The sequence below is a fragment of the Erinaceus europaeus genome, chromosome 14, assembly GCF_950295315.1.
Source record: "Erinaceus europaeus chromosome 14, mEriEur2.1, whole genome shotgun sequence".
In the NCBI taxonomy this organism is placed as follows: Eukaryota; Metazoa; Chordata; class Mammalia; order Eulipotyphla; family Erinaceidae; genus Erinaceus; species Erinaceus europaeus.
In genome coordinates, this window is record NC_080175.1 from 95,917,871 (window position 1) to 95,931,564 (window position 13,694).

The following is a 13,694-nucleotide window of genomic DNA, read 5'->3' on the forward strand; positions in this document are numbered from 1 at the left end:
AGATTTGGATAAACACCCCCACCTCAGTCCTGCATCTTATGAAAGCAGAGAGGTCTAGTCCACTGTTCCTGAAACTCCAAGATGTTAAATTGCTCTGCTTTTATTTTAGGATAAATGAGTTATAGCCAGCTTTAGTCAGTACCATTTATACAAGAGAGCAGGGCTCATATTTCCTCTGTTGACACTGAAGTGGGCAGCTATAAACAATAAAAACAAGGTCTTGCGTTTTTCTGAATAGTTTAGTCAACAAGAACTGCATAAATGAACAAACCCTGCAATGTCCTGAAACTTGCTGATCACTCGTGTACTACCAGTGTGTACTGGTGCGCTAAGACTGCTTCTAAGAGTATTTTGTTCATTATTGGTGAGAATTGTGATTATAAAAAACTGAACTCTTTCCTCATCATCGATAGAAATGAAAATTACAGCAGACAAAGGTCAGCTTGCTTGGAGAATAAGCTGCAGTTGGATTTCTAACCAAAATAAAAATATGCTGACTTATGGTCAATATAGATTCTCTATAATGTTTCTTCTATTTTTGGACCATTTAATTAACTTTTATAAAGTAAACTGTACAAAGTACATGTGTTTCTATAGTGAATACTATTCAGTAATTCTGTTACATACTTGAAACACTCAGTTCATGGATATTATTAAGTGTATGGTCAGTTTCACAATTATTGAATAGGTATTATGTACTAGCCATTAAGTGTGGGCATTGGAAATAACCAGGAAAGACAGAGATAAATACACAAAGACAATCTATTATGATATATACTGCCATTGCAATATGATACATGATGAGAACTGAATTAAAAATTCATAATTATATCTTGAAAAGAGAGTATAGTGGGTGAGAATACTGTATGTTCAAAACTATATTTTGCAAAATAAGAAGGAGCCAAGAGCTACATGAATGGGCCAATAGGAAGCCAGGGGCTGGAGGAGTTCTAGGAAGTCAGAATTATATTCCTAAAAGCATAGACCACAGAGAATCTGGAGTTGCTAAATGGCAAAGTATGATGTGGAAGATAAATATGACTAGAGAGGTCAACCAGAAATGGAGGATTAGATATTTGGTGTGAGCATTAGTCACTGCCATGTCCCTGCAAGCTTTGCTCATTGCTGTTCAGTCTGCCATCCAGTCCTTTATCCCTACTATCAGAATTCACATTTGTCCAAGATGTAGAGTACATGATTTGAGATGGGAAGACTTAGGCTCTCGGTGAGGGATTAAACTAGAACTAAATTGGTTGTATGAGCTTGTTTATTGCAGCCTTAACAATTTTAGCATCACAACACAGTAGGTTCTTAGTGTCGGGAAATTGTGAGGATGTGGTTGAGCTTGGCAGGGTTTGACCTGAGGAGTGCGTCTATCCTTTCAGTCTCTCTCTCTCTACCAAGAGGTTGAGCAAGGAGGGACAGGAGTAACCCCAAAGGTTTGCCCCATCTATCAGACTCCCTGCCTCTCCAAAGCACCCCACATTCCTGATATTACGACCATTAGATAAAAAGAAAGGGGCAGATGTCAGGAAATTGTGAGGAGCCTCACAAAGCACCCTGCATTCCTGATACTATGGCCTATCTACATAATCATTGTTTTGTCTGAAAGATCCCCATCCATTCCATTCCTCTGAATTATCTTTTTCAACCCTCGAGACCCTCCCTTCCTGCAGGATATCATTAATTCTACTAGTTAAAACCCTTGCAACAGTTGCAAAGGAAGTTTCTACCTCCCAGCCCCTTTTGCCTTTCTCCTCCCTTTGCTAGCAATTTCCTTTTCCGACTTGCCACTTCCGGGTCTGACCTTTAAAAGCCTGGGCTCTCTGATAAATAATCGAATAGCCTCGCCATCAGGAGCTCTGTTCCAGAGTCATCTCCCTCACATCGCTAAGTGAGTAGCAGCCCAGTCTGGCTCCGGTCATGTTCTCTCCAACCTAGAGAGTAAGCGCCCAGGAAGAGGCACCCCCATGCTAGCCCAGCATCTTAGCTGACTCACACTTAAATAAAAGGAACAGGATGCAAGCCCCCAGACAGCAGATAAGGGGGATGCACAGTGCATTTCACAAGGAGTGTGGCGAAGTCTCTCCTTCTCTGCTTCTTTCTTTCCCTCACTGTCTCTAACCCTCCATCACTGAGGCAAGCAAAGGTTAACTTTTAAAGAGAAAAGCAAAGGTTAGTAAATTCTGAGTTATAGAAAAATGCAGGACGGACACTCACTTTGCTCTTTCTCTGGTCAACTAGAAAAAAGCAATGAATGTCACCTGAAAACTCAACAAAATACCACTAGGATTTCTTCAGAAACTTACCGAGCTGCTCACAGGTGTGACTCATTGACTGAAAAGGGCCAAAGAAGAGATTTTTGGGTCTAAAAAGCAGATCTCAGGGACTGTTGGCACTGAATTGGGAGATTAGCAGCTGAGGCTCACTACCTCTGGATTCTAGTTAAAGCCACAATGACTGTTTAAAAAAATTACCTAAAAACTTGCGACTTCTTAAGTTTCCAATGCTGTTACCCCACAGAGTGGGACAACTGCAGGGAGAGAACATATATTGACATCAAAGGCACTAAACCAGCCTGGTGATTCAGGATAAATTTTGGAAAAAAAAAAAACCTAGTAGGTCTTTTCTAGGTATATTCCCTCAGCTCCATGACTACTAATTTTTGCCTAAGCATGACAGCTCACATGGAGGTGGGCTAAATGTATTATCTGGGGAGATGGTGTCAAATTTGGAAATAGGAGCAGAAAACTGGATCAGGGAAAAAGAGTAGCTCCCAAATATGGGAAAAGTATCCAAATACTGTGAACTGTAATCCTTATTGATCTGATCTGGGATCCATATTCAGCACAGGAGCCTGTGCAATCTCTGCATCCCAGTAGGTCTGATCAACAGACTTTTCTACTGTTGTCAAAGTGGTGTTTGCTGGTCGGTGACAGTAGAATCTGCTATTCTTCCCAAGACTCTGCTGATAACCCAAACAAGTTGTTTTCTCTGTATACACAAAAGGAGCTTTAACTCGTTCACACTGTTGCCATGAGTACCTAGGGCAAAGTCTATGTACGAAAGGGCCAGACCATTGTGCTTGGGGTCAAGTCTTTGGTGGACATGAGTCCTGCTGGGTCTGCCCCCATAATAAACAAGTATGTCTGCCTCTCTGCCTGCATATCCAATAACCTCTCGACAGAAAACAAAAGGTCAGTCAGAACTAGTAGAATCACAGAGGTGGGGGGCCCTTATGAAATATATATATATAATATTATGTAGCAATATTATATATTATTATATAATAATAATGTGTATTATTTAACATATAATAGTTGTGTGGGCTACTAATATGGAACAGATATTACTGGACTAAATTGAGTCATCAAAGCTATGTTTCATTCTAGACATTTTAAAGAGAATTGTGCCCTGCTAAATTAATTCCTTGAGTACAGTTAATTTCTTGCCAGTGTACTATCAAAGTTCCCACTTCCTTTCTCATTGTAAACCAAAGTTCATTCCCAGTTACTAGGGCCTACTCACATAAGTCATTACAGGGACTCTTCTTGTCTTCAGAGTCAGCACAGAAGGTTAAGTTTCTTCTTTAGAAATCATGTGGTTGGGAGTTGGGTGGTAGTGCAGCGAGTTAGGCTCACGTGGCACAAAGCACAAGGACCAGCATAAGGATCTTGGTTCGAGCCCGCGGCTCCCCACGTGCAGGAGAGTCACTTCACAGGCGGTGAAGCAGGTCTGCAGGTGTCTACCTTTCTCTTTCCCTCTCTGTCTTCCCCTCCTCTCTCCATTTCTCTCTGTCCTATCTAACAACAACAACATCAAGAACAAGAACAATAACTACAACAACAATAAAAAAGAGAAACAAAAGTGAAAATAAATAAATAAATAAAAACGAAAAGAAATCATGTGGTTTAAGTGGGTCCACCTAAAGTGGGTCCATCATGTGGTTTAAGTGGGTCCACCTAAAGTGGGTCCATGGTAATCTCTTATCCCTTATCCCTAAGATGTGTAGCTTTAAAATAGCTGTGAAATTCAGTTTCCCATGTACCATAGTAGTATATGTTTATATACATATCCACATGGGACAAAGGTTTCAGGAATTGGAGACTGTTCTTTTGCCCGTTACAACTGACTCTCTGTTTCCTAAAGATTTGCCTCTGTGCGCACACAAACTGCAACTCTCTGCTCCAATCTCATTCTATGACTGCATCAACTCAAGAAGCTTTTCTAAATCTCAGCTCAAACATTCAAAATTTCAAAACGTCATCATCTCATTATACTGAAGTTTGCCACTGATCTCTTCATGCCTACTTATAAACAGATAAACAATTAAATATTTAGATAAAAATGTTGATGGGAGGGCTGGCGCACCTGGTTGAGCGCACATGTTGCCATGTACAAGAAACTGGGTTCAACCCCCTGGCCCCCCATCTGCAGGAGGAAAGCTTCAGGAGTGTTGAAAGCAGGGCTGCAGGTGTCTCTCTGTCTCTCTCTCCTCCTTGGTCTCTCCCCTCTTCTCTGATTTCTTTCCATCTATAGCCAATAAATAAATAAAATATATTTTTTAAAAGAATGTAAATAGGACTACTCCAGCTTTCTTCTGAGGGTTAGCTAACTGATAGGAAGAACCAAAACCACTAGGTTTGAGAAAGAAGTGTGGATATACTGATTTCTTCATTTCCCTTGCCAGAAAAGTGACAAATAGTATATAGAATGGAGAACATACAAATATATAGAGAGAGGCTTAAATCTATAATTAAGTGTTTTAGTTCATTTATTTGTGCATTGTATAAGGAGAGAGAGGGAGAAAGAAAGGGAGAGGGAGAAAGAGAGGGAGAGGGAGAAAGAGAGAGAAAGGGAGAGGGAGAGAGAGAGGGAGAAAGAGAGGGAGAGGGAGAGGGAGAGGGAGAAAGAGAGGGAGAGGGAGAGGGAGAGGGAGAGGGAGAGGGAGAGGGAGAGGGAGAGGGAGAGGGAGAGGGAGAAAGAGAGGGAGAGGGAGAGGGAGAAAGAGAGGGAGAGGGAGAGGGAGAGGGAGAGGGAGAGGGAGAGGGAGAAAGAGAGGGAGAGGGAGAGGGAGAAAGAGAGGGAGAGGGAGAGGGAGAGGGAGAGGGAGAGGGAGAGGGAGAGGGAGAGGGAGAGGGAGAGGGAGAAAGAGAGGGAGAGGGAGAGGGAGAGGGAGAGGGAGAAAGAGAGGGAGAGGGAGAAAGAGAGAGAAAGGGAGAGGGAGAGAGAGAGGGAGAAAGAGAGGGAGAGGGAGAGGGAGAGGGAGAGGGAGAGGGAGAAAGAGAGGGAGAGGGAGAGGGAGAGGGAGAGGGAGAGGGAAAGGGAGAAGGAGAGGGAGAGGGAGAGGGAGAGGGAGAGGGAGAGGGAGAGGGAGAGGGAGAGGGAGAGGGAGAGGGAGAGGGAGAGGGAGAGGGAGAGGGAGAGGGAGAGGGAGAAAGAGAGGGAGAGGGAGAGGGAGAGGGAGAGGGAGAGGGAGAGGGAGAGGGAGAGGGAGAGGGAGAGGGAGAGGGAGAGGGAGAGGGAGAAATAGGTTAGAAGATTACTCAACTCTGACTTGGGAAGTTTGAATTGAGCCTGCCAGAGACTGAACCTGGGACCCATATCTGTGTCTCAGATCCTTATTCAAGGTTTTGAAGACAACATTCTGAAAAATGATAAGACATAGATCAAGAATTAGGCTCTAGAGAAGAGTAAGTGGTACAAAATAAAACTGTGCTTACTGTTCATTTTTCTATAAGGGAGTATCAATGTATATTATTGAAAATTAATTCTTATTTTATTTACTTTTGCTTGTCAAGGTTTGTTCATTACCTTTATAATTCTTTTTTATTTATCAAGAGCTATTTCTTAAGTCATAAGATATGGGATTAATAGACATAGAACTGTTGAATATATAGAATTGTCCATATGGTAGTTTCACACTAAGAAACTTGAATAAGAATGCATTAGTTTATTTTCTTTAAATCTTCAATAATGACAATTTCAATTCTGCATCTTAGGAGTTTCAAAATGGGCCATAGGGGGGAAAAAGAGCTTTTAAAAATGTTCAGAGCTTCCACTGCGCCGTCCAGACTATACCTCTCCCTCCTCATCTTCTCCTTCCTGTTTTCTATTCCTTCCTTCAGTTCCCTTATTCTTTCACCTCTCCTTCCCTCTCTCCCTCTCCCCTCCTCTCCCCTCTTTCTGCTACTTTGTCCTTGCCTTTCTTTTCTTTCTTTTTAAAGAATGGTTTACTTTGCTCGTCATCTTCATGGTGCTCTCAAAAGATGATATGTGATGCTTCTTTCCTTTCTCCTTTCTCTTTCTCTCTCCCTTTCGTTCTTTCCTCTTTCTTTACTTAAAAATTTTTTTTAAATTGCATTATATTTATTTATTGGACAGAGATGGTCAGAAATGGAGAGGAAGGGGAGACAGAGAAGGAGAGAGACAGAGAGACACTTGCAGCCCTGCTTCGCCTCTCACAAAGCTTTCATCCTGCAGGTGGGAACCAGGGGCTTGAACTTGGGTTCTTGAGGACTGTAATGTGAACACTTCACCACGTGTGCTGCCACCTGCCCCCTTCTTTTCTTTCTCAAACACTTATTTAATACCTATTCGATTCCCAGGCACTGATCACGTAGTAAGGGATTTTTGCAGAATGAAAAATTTCCTGAGCTCAAGAAGCTTACAACCTACTTGAAAAAGTCTAAGCCAGTTCAAAGAATCCCACACAATTGAGATTAGTTCCCTTTCCACTACTAGAAACACTGTAAAGTGTTTCTGAAAGAAAAAAATAAATCACCATACTTTGCGATCAGAACACATCAACGTTAACTGGTGAGTCTTGAAGCAATTTTTATTTATTCATTTATTTAGTTTAATTATTGTCACTCTAGGGTCTGTACCAGCCAGAACCACTTTCTTTTTTTCCAACTAAAAAGGCAAGGACAGAGAGACAGAAAGACAGAAAGACATCACAGCATTCAGCTTCCTTCAGTTGAGTGAGGGTTGGGTGATTCAAATGAGTGATCTTGCTGGTTTGAGGCAGTATTTGTTTGTTTGTTTTTAGGCAGGGGCAGAAAATAAAGCACAGAGAGTGAAAGAGACCACAAAACCAAAGCTTCCTTGAGTGAGGTAGGACCTGGGCTGGAAGCTGGGTCACGTGTGGCATTCTATGCAGGTGAGCTATTTTACAAACCCAAGGCAATATTTAAAGCTTCCTGGGACTTGACCCCTGTACTGAAATCTACATAAACAACATTTGGTGAGAAGTATTATGCTAGAATTTTTTTTAAATTTCTTTATTGGGGGATTAATGGTTTCCAGTTGACAGTAAAATTATGCCCAGATTTTACAAAAACGAGTTTACTACTTCTTTCCCCTATAAATTCTGCAATTCCACGGAATAATTAAATCTACCAACGAGTTTATTGCATATAAAAATGTGTCACACTCTTTGTAACAGTCAGAGAAATCTTGCTAAAACAAGGTCCAATACTGTATCCACACATCCTTGGTCTGTTTCACTCCTCACTAGAGACTTGTAGTGTCACCAAATGTTAAGAGACTCTTATCCCTTCTGTCTCTAGTCGAAAGAAAATTCCAGTGTACTTAAAGAAAAAAAAATAGGAAATAATTCCAAGCACCACCATAAGCCAGAGTTGAGCAGTGCTCTAGAAAAATAGCAATAATAATAGTAATAATGAATAAAAGAAAAAGAAGTCTAAACATTTAACAGTTCATGGATGGCTGTGACAAATGCTTCAAAATAATGATTTACATATTACTAGAAAAGGAGCTTTTGAGTTTCATTTTATGTCATATTTGTAGACATCTACTTCTGTGTATCGTGGGGAAATATGTGCATTTATTTTTAGTACAATGAAAGGGAGAAAGCTAATTTAAAATGCACCAATATTTCGTGAAGAAAATAATACATGGAGGTGGCCAGGCAGTGGCATATCTGGTAGAGCAGACAAATCACTGTGTGCAAGGACCCAGGTTCAAGCCCCTGCACCTGTTGGGGGGGGAAGCTTCACAAGCTGTGAAGCAGGACTACAGTTCTCTCTCTCTCTGTGTGTGTGTGTCTCTTTCTGTCTCTCTCTTTCTCCTTTCTCTCTCTCTCCTCTCTCCTTCTCTGTCTCTCTTTTCTCTCTCTCTCTCCTCTCTCTCTCCTTCTCTCTCTCTTTCTCTCTCTCTCTCTCTTCCTCCCTCCCTCCCCATCTTCTCTTTGCTTCTTGACTTTTCTCTGTCTCTAATAAATAGTAAATAAATAAAATAGTTTTTAAAATAGTACTTGCTATGCAGTCTACTTAATACTCATTTAACGAAATGTTAGGATTCATTTATACTTACTTTTTAGCAAACTTGCCTGCCACTTTTTTCCTAAAAAATTATCCTTGGCTTTAGAATATAGGTTTAGGCTATTTCAGTGGTATCTACTTTAAATTTCAAATATTTTCTCTGGCTTGTTTTATTCATGAACTTAAAGGACTAGGTGAAATATAGATATCTTGCCCTGTTGTTAAAATTTTCGGAGGCTCTGGCCGGGCTGGCTTGCTTCGAGGGCGGGTAACAGAGACGCGGAGACAACGGCTGGGCAGGGCAGCTGTATTTCTTTATTCAGGAACAACGATTCACAAACTAAGACAAACTAATCACCAAACAGAACTCTGCTGTCTCTTTGCGGCGGCACAAGCACTCCCTCTTACTCTTGAACTCAGGAACTCTCCAACTCAGGAACTCAGGTACTCTCTCTCTTACTCTGGAACTCTGAAACTCTCGCACTCTCGAACTCCAGAACTCAGTCACTCTGTCACTCTGGAACCCTCGGACTCAGGAACCCTCTCTCTGGGTTCCTTTGGGTGGGGCCAAGCAGGCGCAAAATTAACAGGACTCATCCAATTCTCTTGGGGGGGGGAGGGCTAGAACAAACCAATGTAAAGCATACGACAATTCCCCCTTTTCTTTTTAACTAAATGACTATAGTATCAAGGGTGTGGGGTGAACAGAAACATATATAACAAAAACCAGCATGTTGCCAAGGGAAGGCCTGAAGGGGCCATATCTGAAAAAAAAACATTTCTTGCCTCTGGGGGGCTACTTGCCTCGACGGGCAATTGCATGGGGGCGGGGAACAGCCTAGGGTCCCACAGGCAGCTGGCTGCAACTTACTTACTATGAAACAAAACTTGTTATTAGCATATCTACTGTACGATCCAACGTTTCTAAGAGAGAAGGAATTTGAGACTTTTACATATCAACAACGTCTTTTAACCTTTTGTTACACCCATTCAAGATGGAGACACACCCTAGGTGTGGGCCAGAGAGGAAACCTCAGGCATGAGAATAATTAGCATAGCCATTGTGCGATCTACCATTTCTAATAGAGAAGGTAGTGTTTTACATATCAACAAGTCTATTTAACCTTTTGTTTAGACCAACTTAGTTAAAATATATTGATTGTTAACTAATTTTTACCTCAGACTTTAAATGTAAGTTAATTTTTATCTTTATGAGAATTACGTTGAAAACCTTTTTCATTTAACTTTGACTAGTAAGAATTTAGCTTTAAAGCTACTGTTTACCAAACTTTAAACATACACATAAACATGGTCATTAATACACAAGGAGAGAAACCTTTGTTACGAAGACATGTCATTTTAAACATGAATTTAAATCTGTACTGTCTTAGTTGTTGGGGGGGGGGGTTCACCATCCGGAGGTGGCTTCCCGCGCAGCTCCACTTCTAGGAATTGCAGGTTGCGATCTCTGCACAAATCTCTGCGTACTCCAGCTTGTCTGCCTTCAGACCGGACCAGCAGCTGGAGATCTCGTGTGCCCAGTTTCGGCAGGGAGCCCGGGGTTCCGGGAGGCCCGGGATGGTTCCAGAATTCATAGAAAGAGGGCAGGCAGGCCATCTTTGTAGAAGGCGTGGGCCTAGGTGCCCAGGGGTGGCGGCCATGATAGGCCGCCGCGGCCCTGCCCCATGGCCCTGCCATGTCTGCTGCCCTGCTCGCAGTGGCCGAGCAGCGTGGAGGGATCATGCGTCCAGTGCCCTGCGCCACGCGGTGGAGAGCCGGCTCCTGTGGGCTGGCCTCGGGCTCTTGCGTGTTGGCCTCGGGCTCTAGCGTGGAGGCATCGGGCTCTTGCGTGTTGGCATAGGGCTCCAGCATGTTGGCATCGGGCTCTTGCATGGTGGCGTAGGCCTCCTGCGGGCTGCGGGGCTGCGGGGTTGCTGGTGCGGTGCGCGGGGTTGTCTGGGCGCAGCCGGCTGGCTGGCTGTTTGACCAGGTGGAAACAGCAGCTCCGTGCCTTGCCTCCCGCCCGCTGGCTCTTCCCGCTGGCTGTTCTGAGTTCGCCCGAGCGAGTGGAAACCACAGAGTGGTCCAGAGATAAATGTTCCAGAAACAGCAAAACAGTCTCGTGAAGAAAGAGCAGAGGCCTTTGGAGATCTCTTCACAAGCAGAAGAGAAGGCCATCGTGCATAGGTAGCCAAATTGTCTTTACTTATCTGAGAGATGCGCAGGTCAGGTCCACGTGGGCGCCATTTGTTGTTAAAATTTTCGGAGGCTCTGGCCGGGCTGGCTTGCTTCACGGGCGGGTAACAGAGACGCAGAGACAACGGCTGGGCAGGGCAGCTGTATTTCTTTATTCAGGAACAACGATTCACAAACTAAGACAAACTAATCACCAAACAGAACTCCGCTGTCTCTTTGCAGCGGCACAAGCACTCCCTCTTACTCTTGAACTCAGGAACTCTCCAACTCAGGAACTCAGGTACTCTCTCTCTTACTCTGGAACTCTGAAACTCTCGCACTCTCGAACTCCGGAACTCAGTCACTCTGTCACTCTGGAACTCTCGGACTCAGGAACCCTCTCTCTGGGTTCATTTGGGTGGGACCAAGCAGGCCCGCGAAATTAACAGGACTCATCCAATTCTCTTGGGGGGGGGGAGGGCTAGAACAAACCAATGTAAAGCATACGACATCTACTTCTGTGTATCGTGGGGAAATATGTGCATTTATTTTTAGTACAATGAAAGGGAGAAAGCTAATTTAAAATGCACCAATATTTCGTGAAGAAAATAATACATGGAGGTGGCCAGGCAGTGGCATATCTGGTAGAGCAGACAAATCACTGTGTGCAAGGACCCAGGTTCAAGCCCCCGCACCTGTTGGGGGGGGAAGCTTCACAAGCTGTGAAGCAGGACTACAGTTCTCTCTCTCTCTGTGTGTGTGTGTCTCTTTCTGTCTCTCTCTTTCTCCTTTCTCTCTCTCTCTCCTCTCTCCTTCTCTGTCTCTCTTTTCTCTCTCTCTCTCCTCTCTCTCTCCTTCTCTCTCTCTTTCTCTCTCTCTCTCTCTTCCTCCCTCCCTCCCCATCTTCTCTTTGCTTCTTGACTTTTCTCTGTCTCTAATAAATAGTAAATAAATAAAATAGTTTTTAAAATAGTACTTGCTATGCAGTCTACTTAATACTCATTTAACGAAATGTTAGGATTCATTTATACTTACTTTTTAGCAAACTTGCCTGCCACTTTTTTCCTAAAAAATTATCCTTGGCTTTAGAATATAGGTTTAGGCTATTTCAGTGGTATCTACTTTAAATTTCAAATATTTTCTCTGGCTTGTTTTATTCATGAACTTAAAGGACTAGGTGAAATATAGATATCTTGCCCTGTTGTTAAAATTTTCGGAGGCTCTGGCCGGGCTGGCTTGCTTCGCGGGCGGGTAACAGAGACGCGGAGACAACGGCTGGGCAGGGCAGCTGTATTTCTTTATTCAGGAACAACGATTCACAAACTAAGACAAACTAATCACCAAACAGAACTCTGCTGTCTCTTTGCGGCGGCACAAGCACTCCCTCTTACTCTTGAACTCAGGAACTCTCCAACTCAGGAACTCAGGTACACTCTCTCTTACTCTGGAACTCTGAAACTCTCGCACTCTCGAACTCCGGAACTCAGTCACTCTGTCACTCTGGAACTCTCGGACTCAGGAACCCTCTCTCTGGGTTCATTTGGGTGGGACCAAGCAGGCCCGCGAAATTAACAGGACTCATCCAATTCTCTTGGGGGGGGGGAGGGCTAGAACAAACCAATGTAAAGCATACGACATCTACTTCTGTGTATCGTGGGGAAATATGTGCATTTATTTTTAGTACAATGAAAGGGAGAAAGCTAATTTAAAATGCACCAATATTTCGTGAAGAAAATAATACATGGAGGTGGCCAGGCAGTGGCATATCTGGTAGAGCAGACAAATCACTGTGTGCAAGGACCCAGGTTCAAGCCCCCGCACCTGTTGGGGGGGGAAGCTTCACAAGCTGTGAAGCAGGACTACAGTTCTCTCTCTCTCTGTGTGTGTGTGTCTCTTTCTGTCTCTCTCTTTCTCCTTTCTCTCTCTCTCTCCTCTCTCCTTCTCTGTCTCTCTTTTCTCTCTCTCCTCTCTCTCTCCTTCTCTCTCTCTTTCTTTCTCTCTCTCTCTTCCTCCCTCCCTCCCCATCTTCTCTTTGCTTCTTGACTTTTCTCTGTCTCTAATAAATAGTAAATAAATAAAATAGTTTTTAAAATAGTACTTGCTATGCAGTCTACTTAATACTCATTTAACGAAATGTTAGGATTCATTTATACTTACTTTTTAGCAAACTTGCCTGCCACTTTTTTCCTAAAAAATTATCCTTGGCTTTAGAATATAGGTTTAGGCTATTTCAGTGGTATCTACTTTAAATTTCAAATATTTTCTCTGACTTGTTTTATTCATGAACTTAAAGGACTAGGTGAAATATAGATATCTTGCCCTAGATATCTTCCCCTTTTAAATTAAAATTTTCACTGTTTTAAGCCAATTAAAAACATTTTCTTTAGATAGCCTGTTATCAAAAATTTAAACAATAAGATTGTATGTAAGCTTAGGAAGAAAAATATCCCCTTCAAAGAATTCAATTTATCATGTGGTTTGTCTTCTTGAATTTTTGTCTTGCATAAACATGTAGTATAGTTATAAACTTTTATTTATTTATTTGCCTCCATGGTTACTGCTGGGGCTCAGTGCCTGCACTACAAATCCAATGCTCCTGTGGCCATTTTTTTCCAATTTTTTGCATAGGACAGAGAGAAATTGAGAGAGGAGGGGAAGATACGGAGGGAGAGAGAAAGACAGACACCTGCAGACCTGCTTCACCACTTGTGAAGTGACTCCCTGTAGATGGGGACCTGGGGGCTCGAACCTGGATCCTTCCAACAGTCCTTATGCTTCTTACTGTTTGTGCTTCACCTGGTGTACCACTGCCTGGCCTCCTACTTATAAACTTTTGTTAACAGGAATGGACTAATGTGATGTATCTTGTCCAGAAATTCCCTCATTTCCATTAACAATATATGATGGATCTTGCCATGTCATTATATATAATTCTGCTCAAATCTAATAGCTACATACTTCTCCCCTAATAGTACATAACTTAGTTAAGCTGTAAGATAGGTAAGTATTCTTGGGTAGTTTACCTCTAGATTTTCCTAAGTCCCCCCTCCCCCCTGATTCATGAAGGTAGAAAAGGACATAGCTTTGGTGCCCTACTTACAAAGTAAAAACCCAGTGGTGAGCGGTAGACATGCAGCTTCCTGGGACAGTGGGGGGTGGGAGTGGGTGCGAGGGATGGGTCACAGTCTTTTGGTGGTGGGAATGGTGTTTATGTACACTCCTAGCAAAATGTAG